Source organism: Lepidochelys kempii, chromosome 7 (assembly GCF_965140265.1).
Source record: "Lepidochelys kempii isolate rLepKem1 chromosome 7, rLepKem1.hap2, whole genome shotgun sequence".
Lineage (NCBI taxonomy): Eukaryota > Metazoa > Chordata > Testudines > Cheloniidae > Lepidochelys > Lepidochelys kempii.
This window is the reverse complement of record NC_133262.1, coordinates 103,480,716-103,496,546: the sequence shown is the minus strand read 5'-3', so window position 1 is coordinate 103,496,546 and position 15,831 is coordinate 103,480,716. Positions and strand designations below refer to the sequence as shown.

The window sequence follows — 15,831 nt, the reverse complement described above, 5'->3', positions numbered from 1 at the left end:
TCTCACAAGCTTAGCTACCAGCAGTGTAAGCCTGGAATCTTGGAGCCATTTTCCCCCATCAAGAAAAGGAGTACTTGTGGCACCTTAGAGACTAACCAATTTATTTGAGCATGAGCTTTCGTCTCACACTGTCTCTGCTGCCCTGTTCCACCTGGATATCTCTAACTACTGGACTTTAAATCACTGCTGATCCTTCAAGTACAGCTCTCAATTTCATTATGTACACAATTAAAATCTTTGCAATATCACTTCCCTTCCTCTTCCAGCCTCTTGTGAAAAAGCAACAGATTTGTTTCAAAACATTTATACTGTCTTCTGTTTTAATATCCTGCTACACATCTGTATATTTATCTCCATAAATCTTTTGTCTCTCAAAGCCTATAAGGTGTCTCAATAAAATACTTATATGCTTCTCTAAATTCCCATCATTTTTTTCTTGTACTGCCATTTTCTTAATCAAATCTGTTATAATAATTGATAGACTCTCTTTTCAGCACAGTAGCCATGACATATGAGATACTGGGTAAATTCTGTCTCATCAGATTTGTCATAGTATTCTGGAAAATTGTTTGTTGCTTTGTATAACTTTATACTCTCTCAGACCTGTCCCTCTATTATACTGATGAGGGAAGACTGGTTTGCAGGAAGGAAAAAAAATTATGATTGCTTTGTCCATAACCTGCTACAAAACTGTATTTAGAAAAAAATCCAAAGGGCTATGTTTTGGCCAGAGAATCATGGGTTTTGACCTACCTACCTGTTCCTTTCTCTTTGCAGCTCCTTCCCCTCCAGTCAATCAAACAAACAAATCAGACCCACCTGAAGAGTTGCTAGTTATCCTCCTGCAGGAAAAGAGAGCCAGAAAACAGCACAGCCTGAACCCTGCTTTGCTTGCTGGAAGAGAGAGAACTGGGAGTTGTTAGGACAGGAAGTTAAGGAGGACACAGCATCGAACTGGCCCTGTTTCTAGAGTGGGCTGTTGCAGACAATAGGGTTATGCAAAAGCCCAGCTCCCCCAGCCCTGATCACAGTCTTCTCTGCCATGCAAAAGTTTGGCTTTAGTCCCCGCCTGCTATAGATTAGCTCCTCCTCTGTCCTATACCAAATTACCACTGCTAAAGAAAGCAGTGACTCCCCCAAACCAAGGTTCTGTGGAGAAATGGGCTGGACCCTGAATGGATCAGGCCTGTCAATTTGTCTTCATCTGTTTTCTACTCTGTTTTCACACCAGTGCACTAATGTGGATTTTAAAACATGCAAGAATTATTTCCAACTCACACTATTAGTCCTAAACCAGGATCCCAAGTGTGTTTCCTCGACCTAGCCCCAGGGCTTTTGCAGCTTCTCCACTGCCTCCTTGGTTCCCTCAGTGCTTTGTTCCACCCCAGTGCTTTTCTGTCCTGGGATGGAGAAGCCCATGAAACTTGTTGCCATGGGTCAGGAACAGACTGTACTCACCACATAGTACCCCACTGGGGCAGTAGTGTCTGGTGGATAAAGCACTGGATTGTTACTCAGAAGTCTTGGGTTCTATTCCCACCTCTGTCATTGGATTGCTGGGAGACCTTAGACAAGTCACAGCATTGCCCTGTGCCTCAGTTTCCCTATCTGTAAAGTGGGGATAATAAGGCTGACCTTCTTGGTAAAGTGCTTTGAGATCTATAGATGAAAAAAGGCTATAAGAACTAGATATTATTATTTACTTTTATTAGACTGGCAGGGCAACAAATGTGCTGTTTGAGCCTATTGGGGTGCTGGGGAGAAGCGCTTTAAATTTTCCTATCCACTTGACAAGCCTACCTATCTAGAGGGAGGATGTTCTTCTCCAGGAGCCCTTTATTCAGACATTTCACTTTCAGATGCTTGCTGGTCCCCAAATAAGTAAGTCTCCTTATTTGACACCATTTAAAATTTTTTTAAAATTTTCCTTCCTTTAATCAGACTTTAAAAATTAACACTTTTAGTCTCTGTTATTTCCGCTCATTTTAATGTTACTGTGTCTCTGATGATTTAAATAAAATTACTTTTTTTAAAGCTTTCTCAGGATAAGAGACAGTAGTATTCAGCCAGGTCAAAAGTATAATTAAAATCAGATTTTTTTTCTACTGTGCTCATGTAATCCTCTGCAGTGTACCATCAGAAAGCAATACAATAATTCATAACATGACCAAAAATTGGGACAATGAACAATGTTTTTCTAAAAATATTAAATCCCCTAGAGAAATTTGTCACTATAATGAAAAAGAAGAAATTACCCTTCATGCAGTACTCAGTAAAAAGCATTGCTGTGTATGTGATGTGAGTGTTAAGAAAAATGTCTGTATCTCCGGTTAGGGATGAAGTGAAGAGTAGGGTATCATTGTTTTTATTTTTGGTGGTATTAGTGGTTTCCTGATGATTACTATCTGAATCAAACCTTTCTCTCACATCCTTCAGACCATAGACAAAACAAGTGAAATATGCAAAACTAAAAGCTGGAAAGTAAAAAGTTGGCTTTTTTTTAACATCAGCTGATAATATTTGATAGAACATTTAACCCATAATTGTATATCTTCCATGGCTTTAACATGTGCCATTATATAATTACATTTAAGACCAGCTAGTACTCAAAATAATATTTTTACACAGTAACAAATACAAAAATTATATATGTGCTCTCAGTAGCATTACAAGTTAAGTATGTATTTGGCAACACTTTACACTAAGTGGGTATTCATTACTAATTCCTTTCGTATGCATTGTAATAACATTAGTCATGAAGAACTAATGTGGATATAATATTTAAATACTGGTTTATTTCTTTGTAAATCGTCAACAGAGAACACACTGGTAATTCCCTTTCACTGACATCTTTGGAAGGCTGTAAAACCTCCCTGAGCTCAATGGGGGGGGTGGTAAGAATATCCTGTATTTTTAACACGAGTGAAAGGGTAATACCTTTTTAGTGATATCAGGCACAATACAATTTCAATTATTTCAGTGCACTAAAAAATCTAAAAGGTAAGAACAGCAAAGCCAAATGTGAAATAAAGCTATAAAATTGCAACTTTCTCCCCATTCTTTGCCCGCGTGGTTATTTCTTAAGCATGGACTTCAAAATAAATCTTCAGAGCTTTTCTCTTAAAAAGCATTACATATCATTACAACATTAGAGGGCCTAAGAAAGAATATAAGACTAAAATTCATTCAACAGACACATTGCCATTTTGTATTAGAGCTCTCTAAAGTGAATTGTAGCATTATATTAAATCCAGGGCCATTTATTAGCATCTCTGTAATATCTGAATGCATAGGAATTATTTTTCAATTTCACATTAATGTCCAGTTGTTGTAAAATGTTGACAATAAAAGAATTGTAAAATATTTAAAAGATGAAGTTTCTTCATATAAATGTGTCTTAATTTATAAACTGAAAAAGGCCTCTGTAATTAGTGGATTCATTTTTTCTTGTTCCTATAAGGGAAACAGTGATATGAACAAGTAATTTATTTTGCTTCTCTAGTTACAGTAAAAGCTGTGTTATCCTTTACCAACCGGAAAACTCTAGAAACTGGTATTTCTGATATCTCCCAATACAAATCTTCAATAGGGTTGCCAGGTGTGTCTGACTTTCGATTGGAACGCCCAGTCAAAAAGGGACCCTGGCAGCTCTGGTCAGCACCACTGACCGGGCCATTAAAAGTCCAGTTGGCACGGCCAGTGGGAGCTGCCGGGGTGGCGCCTGTGGGCGGAGGCAGTGCACAGAGCCACCTGACTGCACCTCTGCCTAGGAGCAGCAGAAACATGTTGCCGCTTGCACGGAGCTGCCGGAGGTGAGCGCTGCCCAGATCTGGCACCCCAAAACCCTTCCTGCACCCCAACCCCCTACTCCAAGCCCCCTCTCCCAAACCCCCTCCCGCACCCAAACTCCCTCCCAGAGCCTGTGCCCCGCACCCCCTCTCACACCCAAACTCCCTCCCTACATTTGTAAGTATAACTCTTAGTTCACTGGAATTTTTGACTAACCCCCCATTCCACCAACATGCCGGATAACAAAGCTTTTACTATACTAACCTTAGAACAATTCTGTTTAGTGTTTTATATTGCATGTACGATGAGCACAGTGGCACATTTCCTTCTTCTCTTCTCATTCATCATCTGGTAGGCAGATGATACACATCATTATCTGATTTTGTAGGATATCGAAAATGGATATCAAGCAATTTTACCTCCTACAGCTTTGGTAAAGAGCCAAACAGAACTAGTGAAAAAGAGATTCAAGATTCTTGAGAAATAGGATTTGTTATTCCTCCAAAATAGAACAAGAGATGGTTCTACTTGGTATACTTCTTTCAACAGCCTTGTCATAGCCAAGCAGTTGTGAGCTGGAGGCTGGAGTCATGATCTCCTAAAACATGGAATATTTCCAGTAGGTTTGGTTGGTAAAGGATTTTCACTTACAAAATGGAATCAAATATTATTCTGTTGTCAGCTAGTATTATTGCCATGACAGACAACCAAAATAGGCTTCTCTCTTTTAGAAAGAACGTCAAGGCTATACAAAAAGGCAAGGTTGTGTTATGAAGCGAAATCCTATCATCTCTTATGCACCATACTCTAAAAATATTTTGCAGGACTCATAGAAACAATTATTTCAATATTAAATATGTATATTCTCCCATCAATATGAAGGATATTTGTACAAGTGACACTCTTTGGGCTAAATCATACTCTCAGGGACATGGATGCACTGAGGCTTCACTGAGAGCAGAATTTGGCCTGGTAACACTAACCAGGAGTAGTGGCATGTGACAATCCCTTGCCCATCAGGAAAATAGTCCCGTATGGCCAAATTTCAGAATTATAGGGTCAGAAGGAACTACAAGGGTCATCTAGTCTAACCTCCTGTCAAGATGCAGAATTTGTTGCATCTAAAACTATCCAAGACAGATGGCTATCCAGCCTCCTTTTGAAAACCTCCAGTGAACAAGCTTTCACAATCTCCTGAGTCAGTCTGTTCTATTGTGCTATCGTTCTTACAGTTAGGAAGTTTTTCATGAGATTTAATCTAAATCTGCTATGCTGTAGTTTGAACCCGTTGCTGCTTGTCCTGCCCTCTGTGGCAAAAGAGAACTTTACTCTTATCTTTTTTTAAGGCAGCCTTTCAAGTGTTTGAAGACTGCTATCATGTCCCCACTTAATCTCCTCTTTTCCAAACTAAACATCCCCAGTTCCTTCAGCCTTTGCTCATATGACTTTCATTCCATCCCTTTGATCATTTTTGTTGCTTGCCTCCGGATCCTTTCCAGTTTCTCTACATCCTTTCTGTACATTAGTGACCAAAATTGGACACAGTACTCCAGCTGAGGCCTAACGGGTGCTGAATAGAGCAGTACTATCACCTCCCGTGACTTGCATGCTATGCCTCTGTTAATGCAACCTAAAATTGCATTTGCTTTTTTTGCAACAGCATTGCTTTGCTGACTCATGTTGAGGCTGTGATCCACCACAACTCCCAGATCCTTCTCAGCAGTGCTGCTGCCAAGCCAGTTTTCCGCCATTCTGTATTTGTGCATTTGGTTTTTCTTCCTTAAGTGTAGCTCCTTACATTTGTCTTTGTTGAATTTAATTTTGTTGTCTATAGCCCAGTTCTCCAATTTATCAAGATTCCTCTAAATTTTAGCTCTATTCTCCACAGTATTGGCAACCCTACCCTAGCTTTATCTCATTTGAAAACTTGATCAGTAACCTCTCTATACCTATATCCAGGTCATTAATAAAGATGTTAAACAACACCAGACATAGAACAGCTCCCTGTGGAACCCCACTTGAGACCTCCCTCCAATCCGACATCATTCCATTAATAGTTACTCTTTGTTTGCAGTTGTTTAACCAATTATGTATCCGCTCATTGGTAGCTCTGTCAAGCCCGCATTTCTCCAGCTTACTTATCAGAATGGCCAATGGGACTGTGTCAAAAGCCTTGGTGAAGTCCAGGTATACTATGTCTACTGCATTCCCCAATCCACCAAATCAGTTACCCCATCAAAGAAGGAAATCAAGCTGGTTTGGCATGATTTGTTCTTGGTAAATCCATGCTGGCTGCTAGCAATCACCCCTTCATCCTCCACGTATTCACAAATTGAATGTTTTATTCATTGCTCTAGTAGCTTTCCAGGTATGGAAGTCAGGCAGACTAGTCTATAGTTCCCCAGCTCCTCCTTTCCCCCCTTTTTAAAGATGGACACTATGGTAGCTCTTTTCCAGTCTTTTGGGACCTCTCATATCATCCATGAGTTTGTAAATATTATTGCCAGAGTCTCTGAGATTTCTTCAGCTAATTCCTTCAGTACCCTTAGGGGAATAGCATCCAGTCCTGCTGATTTGAATTCATTCAAATTGGTCAGAAGATCTCTGACATGTTTTTTACTTATCCCAATCTGCATCCCTTCCCCTTTATTGTCGATGGTAACTTCACTAGTTATCCAGTTATATGTTATTTTTTGTGAGAAGACTGAAACAAAGAAGAATTGAGCAGTTCTGCTTTCCTACCATCCTCTGTTACCAGTTCACCTTCTCCCTTGAGCAGCAGACTCACAACATCCTTGATCTTTCTTTTTCTCTGACATATTTGAAGAACCTAGGGTTGCCAACCCCGTTTTGCTGGGAGTCTCCCGGAATCAGCCTTATTTCCTGGAGCCTACTGCAGCCAAACCAGGAGATTTTGGGCGCTAACAGTCTAGCAGCCCAGCGGAGCTAAGGCAGACTTCCTGCCTGCCCTTGCCCGTGCCACTCCCATAAGTAGCTGGCACCATCCCTGCAGCCCCTGTGGGGGGACCAAGGAATCTCCGTGTGCTTCCCCCGCCCCGAGCGCTGCCTCCACAGCTCCCATTAGCCACGAACTGCAGCCAATGGGAGCTGCGGAGGCTGTGCCTGCGGGCAGGGGCAATGTGCGGCGCTCCCTCGCCCCTCCCGCCCACCTAGGAACCGGTGCCAGTCGCTTTTGGGAGCCACCCAAGGTAAGCACCACCCACCCTCACCCTCTTCTGCACCCCAACCCCCTGCACCCAAACTCCCTCCCAGAGCCCACACCCCCTCCTGCACTCCAACCACCTGCCCCAGGCTCAACCCGGAGCCCCCTCCCACATTCAAACTCCATCCCAAAGCCCCTCCTGAACCCCAACCCCCTTCCCTGGGCTTATTCCAGAGCCACCTTCTACACTCCGAATCCCTCAGCCCCACCCTCCAGCCCACACCGCAACCTCCTACCCCAGTCTGGTTAAAGGGCTAGGGTGTTTGGGTTTGTGCCATTAGAAAGTTGGCAACCCTAGAGGAACCCCTTCATCTTGTCTCTAACATTTCTTGCCAGCTGTAACTCATTCCATGCCCTGGCTTTCCTGATTTTGTCCCCACACACTCACGCTATTCCCATGTATACTTCCTTGGTGACATACTCCTCCTTTCATTTCCTGTATGCATCCCTTTTGTTTTTTAGATAGCTAAAAAGCTCTTTGTGCAGACACATTGGCCTCCTGTGGCTCTTCCTATCTTTCCTCTATGTCGAAATAGCATGATTTAGAGCCTATAGCATTACATCTTTTAAGAACTGCCAGTCCCCTTCTACGCCTTTTTTCCCTAATTGGTCTTTCCGTGGGCCGTTGCCTACTATTTCTCTGAGCCATTTGAAATCTGCCTTTCTGAAGTGAGGTGTCCTTGTTTTGCTGTTCTCATGTCCTCCTTTCCATTGGATCTTTAATTCTATCAGATTATGATGATTTCCTCCCAAGTTCCCAACTACCTTTATATTTGCAACTAATTCATCCCTGTTGATCAAAGCCAGATCCAAAATGGATGACCCTATAGTTGTTTCCTCAACTTTCTCAATCAGCTCCCAGTAATTTTAATGATAGTTGCATATTTATGTCAAAGGGCAGAATTTGGATTCTTAGTTTTTGCTTGTCCATAAATAGGAATATAGCTGACAGATTTTGCATGTCTAATTTTATGTTGATTTTTTCCCTTGTACCAAACACTAAAGCATAGCTCTTGCATCTTATTTTGTCAGTTTTCAAACTGAAGAATGCCAAATGTGACAATAGCATTTAATATTTAAACCAATCACTTCTAAGGGTGGCTGCTATCTGAGAAACCTCCTGGTCTGTTTATAAATCACAAACAAGTCAAGACAGAGAGCAACAGAGGAAAAAACCCACCTCAAAAGCATTCAATCTGCCTGAAGAGAAGTCAACAAAAAGCTTATTGAGTAGTGAACGATGCAGGCTTATTTGCAGTGTTGTAGCCGTGTTGGTCGCAGGATATGAGAGGGACAAGGTGAATGAGGCAATATATTTTAACAAACCAATCTTGTCTCTCTTATATAGACTCATGTCACATAACTTGATACATTACATGAGAGATGACGTATTGTACATTGAGATACGTGTGTAACTATCTATTCTACCAGTGAACAAGTAGGTGGGAAATCCATTTGAACACACGATTACCCACTCTATCAGAATAAGTGGAAGGTTTTATTTGTTATTGAAGTCATAGAGGTCAAACATCTTTATGCAAGCTTGCTGATCTTCAGCCCTGGTGTTCCTGTGACTACTGATGATGTAGCATGGAACAGCTTGCTATGAACAGAGTCACCAGAAAGATTCTCCCCCTTTGCCATTTTGTTTTGCTTGTAAATTGATTCCATAGCAGAATTCATTAGACTAATATAACCAAATCGCAGATACTCAAGTAAGCAACAAAATTAATAGCAAGTCCTTTTATGCAGAGAGTCTACTGGTATATCAGACCAGCTAAGTAAATTCTAGTAAGTAACTATTGTCTTGCACAGACACATACAAGAAATTATTAGTTTAAAATACATGCCCAGAATACCAAAACCCTTGGTGTCCTGTGGTGTCATGATTTTGGCCCTTACTGATGTATTCTTTTCAGATAAAACTGTTGGTGCCAACATCATTGAGAGCCTTTATATCCTGCAAACCTAAAACATCGTGCAGCCTTAATTTTGTCCCCTTTCTGAATAATGTGAAAATTAAAAACCAGTGGAAAGTGGTCTGTTAAGACTCTGAGCTTCCTATTGAATAGGTAAGACCGTACATGCCTGATGGACCACACAAGTGCATAGCATTCTCTTTCTATTGTAGAGTAATGTTGTTCAGTGGGAATCACTTTTTTTTTTACTTAAGAAAGCAATAGGATGCTTTTTATTGCCTTTGCCTGCTTGCATTAACATGGCCCCCAGGCCTGCTTTAGAGGCACTAGTACAGAGTTCAAATACCTTATCAAAGTTTGGACTGCCTAGGACCAGTTTCTCTGACAGAATTCTTTTCACTTTATTAAAGCCCCCCCAACAGGCTGTAGACCAAACCATCTGTCAGGATTCCCTTCCCACTCTGAACTCTAGGGTACAGATGTGGGGACCTGCATGAAAGATGCACTAATCTTATTTCTACCAGATTAGGTTAAAAACTTCCCCAAGGCATAAATCCTTCCTTATCCTTGGATGGGTACTGTTGCCACCACCAAGTGAGTTAGACAAAGATTCAGGAAAAGGACCACTTGGAGTTCCTGTTCCCTAAAATATCCTCCCCCAAGCCCCTTCACCCCCTTTCCTGGGGAGGCTTGAGAATAATATACCAACCAGTTAGGTAAACCAGATTCTTAAAAAAAAACAGAACTTTATTATAAAGAAAAAAAATTAAAAGAAGCACCTCTGTAAAATCAGGATGGAAGGTAACTTTATAGGGTAATCAGATTCAAAACACAGAGGATTCCCCTCTAGACAAAACTTTAAAGTTGCAAAAAACAGGGATAAACTTGCCTCTTAGCACAGGGAAAATTCACAAGCTAAAAACAAAAGATAATCTAACATGCCTTGCCTTATTTACTTACTCTTTTTGCAATATTCAGACTCATTTTAGAATGATTTTAGAAGAAGGAGTTTTCTGCTCTGATGCTTCTCTGCTTCCCCAGAGAACACACAAAGAGCACAAACAAAGCCTTCCCTCTGCCCAGATTTGAAAGTATCTTCTTTCCCCATTGGTCCTTTTGGTCAGGTGCCAACCAGGTTATTTGAGCTTCTTAACCCCTTACAGGTAAGGAGGAATTCTAGGCTACCCTTAGCTGTACGGTTATGACACCACCTTTGTCAGAAGATCTTTTTGAAGAGGGCTTCTAATGGTGTCTACAAACCCCAAACTGAGCATAGACAGAAGGGGGAGGAAAGCCTCTCCTGTTTACAGACCACACCTCCATACAGCTGCCAAGCAAGGAGGCAGGCACCCACAGCTGCAGCCAATAGAGGAAAGGAGGCCTGCTCTAAAGGAGAGAGTTCAGCAAAGGAAGAGAAGGCAGAAATGCTCAGGATAGCAAAGACTGGATTTGCACTTTGGTTGGGGGTACAGACTAGTTAACAGTGGATTCTACTTTCAGTGGATCTGGGCAAATCTAGCTTCTTCCTACCCAGTGACATAGATTAAGGAGTTTTCCCTCCTATTTACACTTACTCTATTTCTGAGTCTCGTTGGTTCCATCTCCACATGATCCTTCTGATCTTGCCAGGCACTGCTAAAGATTACAATATCATCAATGCTGGCCTGAGCAAAATCCTATAACCTGACTAATATTTGATTAACCAGCCTCTGAAATGTATCTCCTGCATTAATTAATCCAAAAGGTAACACTTTAAACTCAAAGCATTGAATTAGTAATGAAGGTGGATTATTTTTTTGTGCTTCACTGTCTAAGGGGATTTCTAATACCCTTTTATTAAATCCAGGGTGCTTAGGAACTTTGCCCTGCCTAAAGCATCTAGCACATAATTGATTCTGGACATAAGGTATGCATCAGGAACTGTGCCAATGTTAAGCTTTCTGTAATTAATACAAAATCTTATGGTCCTGTCCTTTTTGGGGACTATAGCTACTGGAGAAACCCTGGGATTGTTTTGACTCTGTAATTATTCTCATGTCCAGCATGCTTGCTATTTCCTTACAAACTTGCTGCATCATTTTATCAGTTGTTTGGTGTGCTTTTCTGGGGGCAAAGGCTGTAAGCCGGAAATGTTATGGACCATTTAGGATTATTTTGTGAGCCTGACCTGCTGGAAAATATCTAAGGGTGACTTTTCAGCATAGCCATCATCTCTCTCCTCAGTCCAGGTTAACATTTCATATAAATCCATGCTCTCTACGGGGGTATCATTATGACATTCAGTCATCAAATCAATAGAAGGGGCTGACTCTGTCCTCTGCTCAGCATATCCTGTTTAAATGGCTTTCCCCTCTGCTTCAGTGCCACCCTCCCAGGAGTCCCTTAAGCAATTCAGGAGACTTCTGACCTTTCTCCCATAGAGGATGCGAAATGGGGCAAAACTGGTGGACTCTTGGAGCACCTCCCAGTAAGCAAACAACAGATAGGGTAACATTATATCCCAGTCACTTCCCCTCTTGCTTGCATGCATTCTCAGCAGAAATGTTAGGGTCCAATTGAACATCTCAACTAATCTATTTCTTTCTGGGTGATATAGGACAGATTTTACCCTCCACAACTCACTAAATAGCTGAAATGTGACATTTGACCCACAATCCGATAAGATCTCCTTTGGAAAACCTACCGTGCTGAATATAGAAAAAGGTGCTTTAACAACTGTTTCCGCTTCCATGTTTGACAGAGAAACGGCCTCTGGATACCTGTTGGAAAAATCCACCACCTCTAATATAAATCTTTTTCCTCTTTGGGCTGGCCTGGGTAATGGCCTATGATATCCATAGCAACCCTGATAAATGCTTCCTTGACTAATAGTAAAGGATGCAAAGGAGCCTTGCAGAGACCTATATACTTTTTTTGCTTTTGACATAAGTTACAAGGCTTGCAGTATTCCTTTACCTCATTTTGAATATTGGGCCAACATACATCTTTCTTTAGCCTTTCATATGCCCTCTTCATCCCCAAGTGACCAGCAAAAGGGCTAGTATCATTAACTCAGCATGAAGCTTCTGTTCTTCCAAACCAGGAGCTCCATGTAAATCCTTCCCTCATCTGTAAAGAACCTCCCCTTGTGGTATCTTTCTCCGAGGCATTGCTGGGGTAGCCTCCCTTATGCTCTCCAAGGAGGTGTCTGCACTTTGTTCTGAAGCAAACTCCATTTGGCTTTTGCTTGCGCTGAGAGCTGTCTCAAGTAAGGGGGCCACCGCCTCCTTCGTCTCTTATTGCCGCTTTCTGTTGATAAAATTGCAGAGGACTCCTCTCCTCTTGCAGCTGCCTCTTTCTCCCCAGACCTTACTTCTGGGAAGTTTTGGACATATTCCCTCTTGCTATGGGTCACAATGCTAACAGCTCTGGGGACTGAAGTCATTTCCCATCAATATATCACATGATAAATTCTTAAGAATCTCCACATTCAAAGTACCCCTTAAATCTTCCGACTCTAATTCAATGCTGCCTGAAAGCACCATGGTTCAAAATTGCCCCACGCAAAGGAGTTTTACCTCTTCCCTTGGGAGCATATCAATCTCATTAATCACCTCTCTCGACTAGAGATCTGCGCATCAGTGTGTCTCCACCCCAGGCACACTTTACCATTTACCTTGGCCTCTTTGATAAATTCTACCTCCAGGAGGTCAACTAAGCCCTCTCTGCCATCACTGAAGTCTTTGACTCAAGGTTAGCTACATTAACCTCAATGGATAGGGCATTGTATTTGCATACCCCATACCTAGGACATTGTTTCTTCATGTGGTCAAGGGACCCACATAATAAGCACTTTCTTGGGCCCTCCCCAGGGACTGCAGTCTGATAATTAGGGTTACCAGTAAGGAATTGGTATTGGAGTGGTGTGCTCTTAGTCCCCTCCCCTTCCTCCTTTTCCCCAAGAACAAACCAGGGACACCCTTTTCTGCCAAGGTTTTTCTCTTCTCTTTGGGACCTGCACTCTATGAATGGTCTCACTTGCAGGTATAAGTCAGTGGTATCAACTGCCTCTTCCACAGTTGTGAGGACTTTCCCTACACTGTTGTTCTCACCTCATCAGAGCAGACATCAAAGAACTGCTCCTGGAGCAAACAGATCGACCAACTTGTCAAAATTTTCTGCTTCTTTACTTTGTATCTCTTTTCTCAAATAATCCCCCATTTTATAAACCTATTTTCCTGTGACTAATCAAGTGTTTTTTTTAAGTTTCTAAATGTCAGGCAATATGTCTCTGAAATAATTTGAAACCTTTTTAACACAGACCCCTTAAACAGATCACACAACATAGCATAATTTATATCCATGTCATGAAACACTTGTAAAGTTTTACCAGTCAGTTTTGAAGTAAAACAGTCATTCTCTGGTCATCAGGGATTGTGTATATCCTGCATACGCTTTTAAAGGTGGTCAGATATTCATTGATGCAATACATCTCCCTTTCTTGGGCTTCTGCCACCACATTCACTCCTCTGATTCAAGATTTCATTTTTCTTCAGGCTTTGCACTTTCAGTCTTCCAGTTCCAGTAATCCTTGATAGGCCTCCTCTTGCATTGCTTTCTCTGCCTCCCACTTTTTACTTCTCCGCTAGCATCTCCCTTTTCTGGGCTTTCTCTTTTGCTTCCTGCTCTCTACCTCTCTCCACAATTTCCAGATTTTGGAGCTGAATTCTGCCCAACTCTAACCGCATGGCTGCAGCATTGGAATCTATACCAGGCTAGTTTCCTGAGCCTGCATCCTCTTCGGCCTCCGATACTACCAGTAGATTAAACAGGTTTTTTCCTGATGCTCATCATAGTCTATGAGTAATGCTCTGATCCCCTCTCCCATTTCCCCTGAAGTTTCCAAGCCACAGTCTATATAGTTTTTCCAAATGCAATTTGGTATATATTTAGCACAGGTCTCCAGCTTACTCATCCTGTCCTTTCCTTGTTTTATTTCCCTTACCCAAAATAAACAGAAAATAACAAATCATCATCTTTTTCTTTTCCTGTTTCCAGCCTTCTCACGTTTGAATCTATATCTATCTTATTGGGTAGATAAGTTCTTGGAGCGTGACCCTTGGTTAACCGGCAAATGGGGTTCAGGTACTGCAAACGCCACTGTGACACTTCCTAGGGGTACCCACTCTTGTGAGGCACTGCACTACCACCTGCCCTTAGTGTGAGGAAGCCTTGTCCGTATCTCCTGGGGGTCAACTCCCCAACTCCACCAGCCATGGGCAACGCAAGCCCTTCCCTCTAGGTCTGTGCAGGCGCCACTGTCTCGCTACAGGTTAGCAATAGGTACACACCAACTCCCAAGCCCTCTGAGGGTCTCCCTGGAACGTCCGGCCCCTGGTCCACTGGACACTAACAGTATTGACAGATTCACTCTTTCCAAAGAAAAGGTACACCGTAGCTTACCAGTTCCACCTCAGCTCACCACTTCGCTTACCGCGCTGCACTTAATAAAATCAAACATAGGGTTATTTAACAAAGCATAGAGATTCAAGTAATAGCAAGCAGAAGTAATGGAAACAGTTACATATAAAATCATAACATGCATTCTGGAGCCTTGACTTAATTAACAAGGTACAGTCATGTCAAATAAAGTAGTGCTCACCAGTGCTTTACAGCCATTGTGTGGACCCTCTTTTCATGAGACAACCATGCTATCAGCATGCTTCCTCAGTAGGGTTGCCAGGTGTCCAGTGTTTGACCAGAACACCCAGTTGAAAACCAACCCTGGCGGCTCTAGTCAGCACCGCTGACAGGGCTGTTAAAGGTCCAGTTGGCGGTGCAGTGGGGTTAAGGCAGGCTCTCTGCCTGCCGTGGTTCCGCAAGGCTCCTGGAAGCAGCGGCATGTCGTCCCTCCAGCTCCTACGTGTGGGGCATCCAGGGGGCTTCGCGCGCTGCCCCCACCCCAAGCACCAGCTCTGCAGCTCCCATTGCCCAAACCATAGCCAATGGGAGCTGCGGGGGTGGCGCCTGCGGACAGGGCAGCACACAGAGCCGCCTGGACGTGCCTTCCTGTAGGAACAAGAGAGGGGACATGCCCCGACTTCCTGGAGCCGCCTGCATGGAGCCTGCACTCCTTACCCCCTGCCTCAGCCCTGATTTCCCCCTCCTGCCCTCCGAACACACCAGCCCAGAGCACCCTCCTTCACCCCAAACTCCCCATCCCAAACCCCCTCCTGAGCCCAAACCCCCAGCAGGAGCACTCTCACACCCCTGCACCCTAACCCCCTTCCCCAGCCCGGAGCCACCTCCCAGACTCCAAACCCCTCAATCCCAGCATGGAGCACCCTCTTAAACCCTCATCCCCAGCTGGCACCCTCATCCCTCCCCCACACCACAACCCCCTACCCCAGCCCAGAGCTCCCTCCTGCACTCCAAATCCCGCACCCACAGCCGGAGCCCACACCCCAACTCTCTGCCCCATCCCAGAACCTACACCCACTGCCCATACCCCTTGCCTCAGCCCAGAGCCCCCTCCCATGCTCCAAAATGCTTCAGATCCACCCTCCAGCCCAGAACCCCCTCCTACACCCCAAATTCTTCATTCTTGGCTGTGCCCCCAGCCGGAGCCCTCACCCCCCCCACACACACCCCAAGCCCCTGAGTCAGCCCAGTGAAAATCAGTGAGTGAGGGTGGGGAGAGCAAGCGACAGAGGGAGGGGGGATAGAGTGAGCAGGGGTGGGGCCTCGGAGAAGGGGGGGGGCAGATCCAGGACAAGGGTGTTCATTTTTGTGTGAGTAGGAAGTTGACAACCCTATTTAATCCTCAGTGAAGGATAAAATCTTGTCCTCCCTCTTTTTTAAAAATAAAAAATAAAAAAAAAATGCAATTACATACTATTGTTTCTTACCTCAGGAGGTCCG

The 15,831-nt window shown here is 43.3% G+C and overlaps 1 protein-coding gene and 1 long non-coding RNA gene across 4 annotated transcripts in view; one reads left to right on the top strand and one right to left on the bottom strand.

Annotated features, from left to right (window-relative positions):
* ADAM12 (ADAM metallopeptidase domain 12) overlaps positions 1-1,030 on the bottom strand; it is a 353,132-nt gene extending 352,102 nt beyond the window's left edge. For all 3 annotated transcript variants that reach the window (XM_073354062.1, XM_073354060.1, XM_073354063.1), the window contains exon 1: positions 820-1,030. The gene's annotated coding sequence lies outside the window, so the exon portion shown is untranslated. The remainder of the gene's footprint in view (positions 1-819) is intronic.
* LOC140914952 (uncharacterized) overlaps positions 1-15,831 on the top strand; it is a 35,875-nt gene that overhangs the window by 10,946 nt on the left and 9,098 nt on the right. The window lies entirely within an intron of this gene.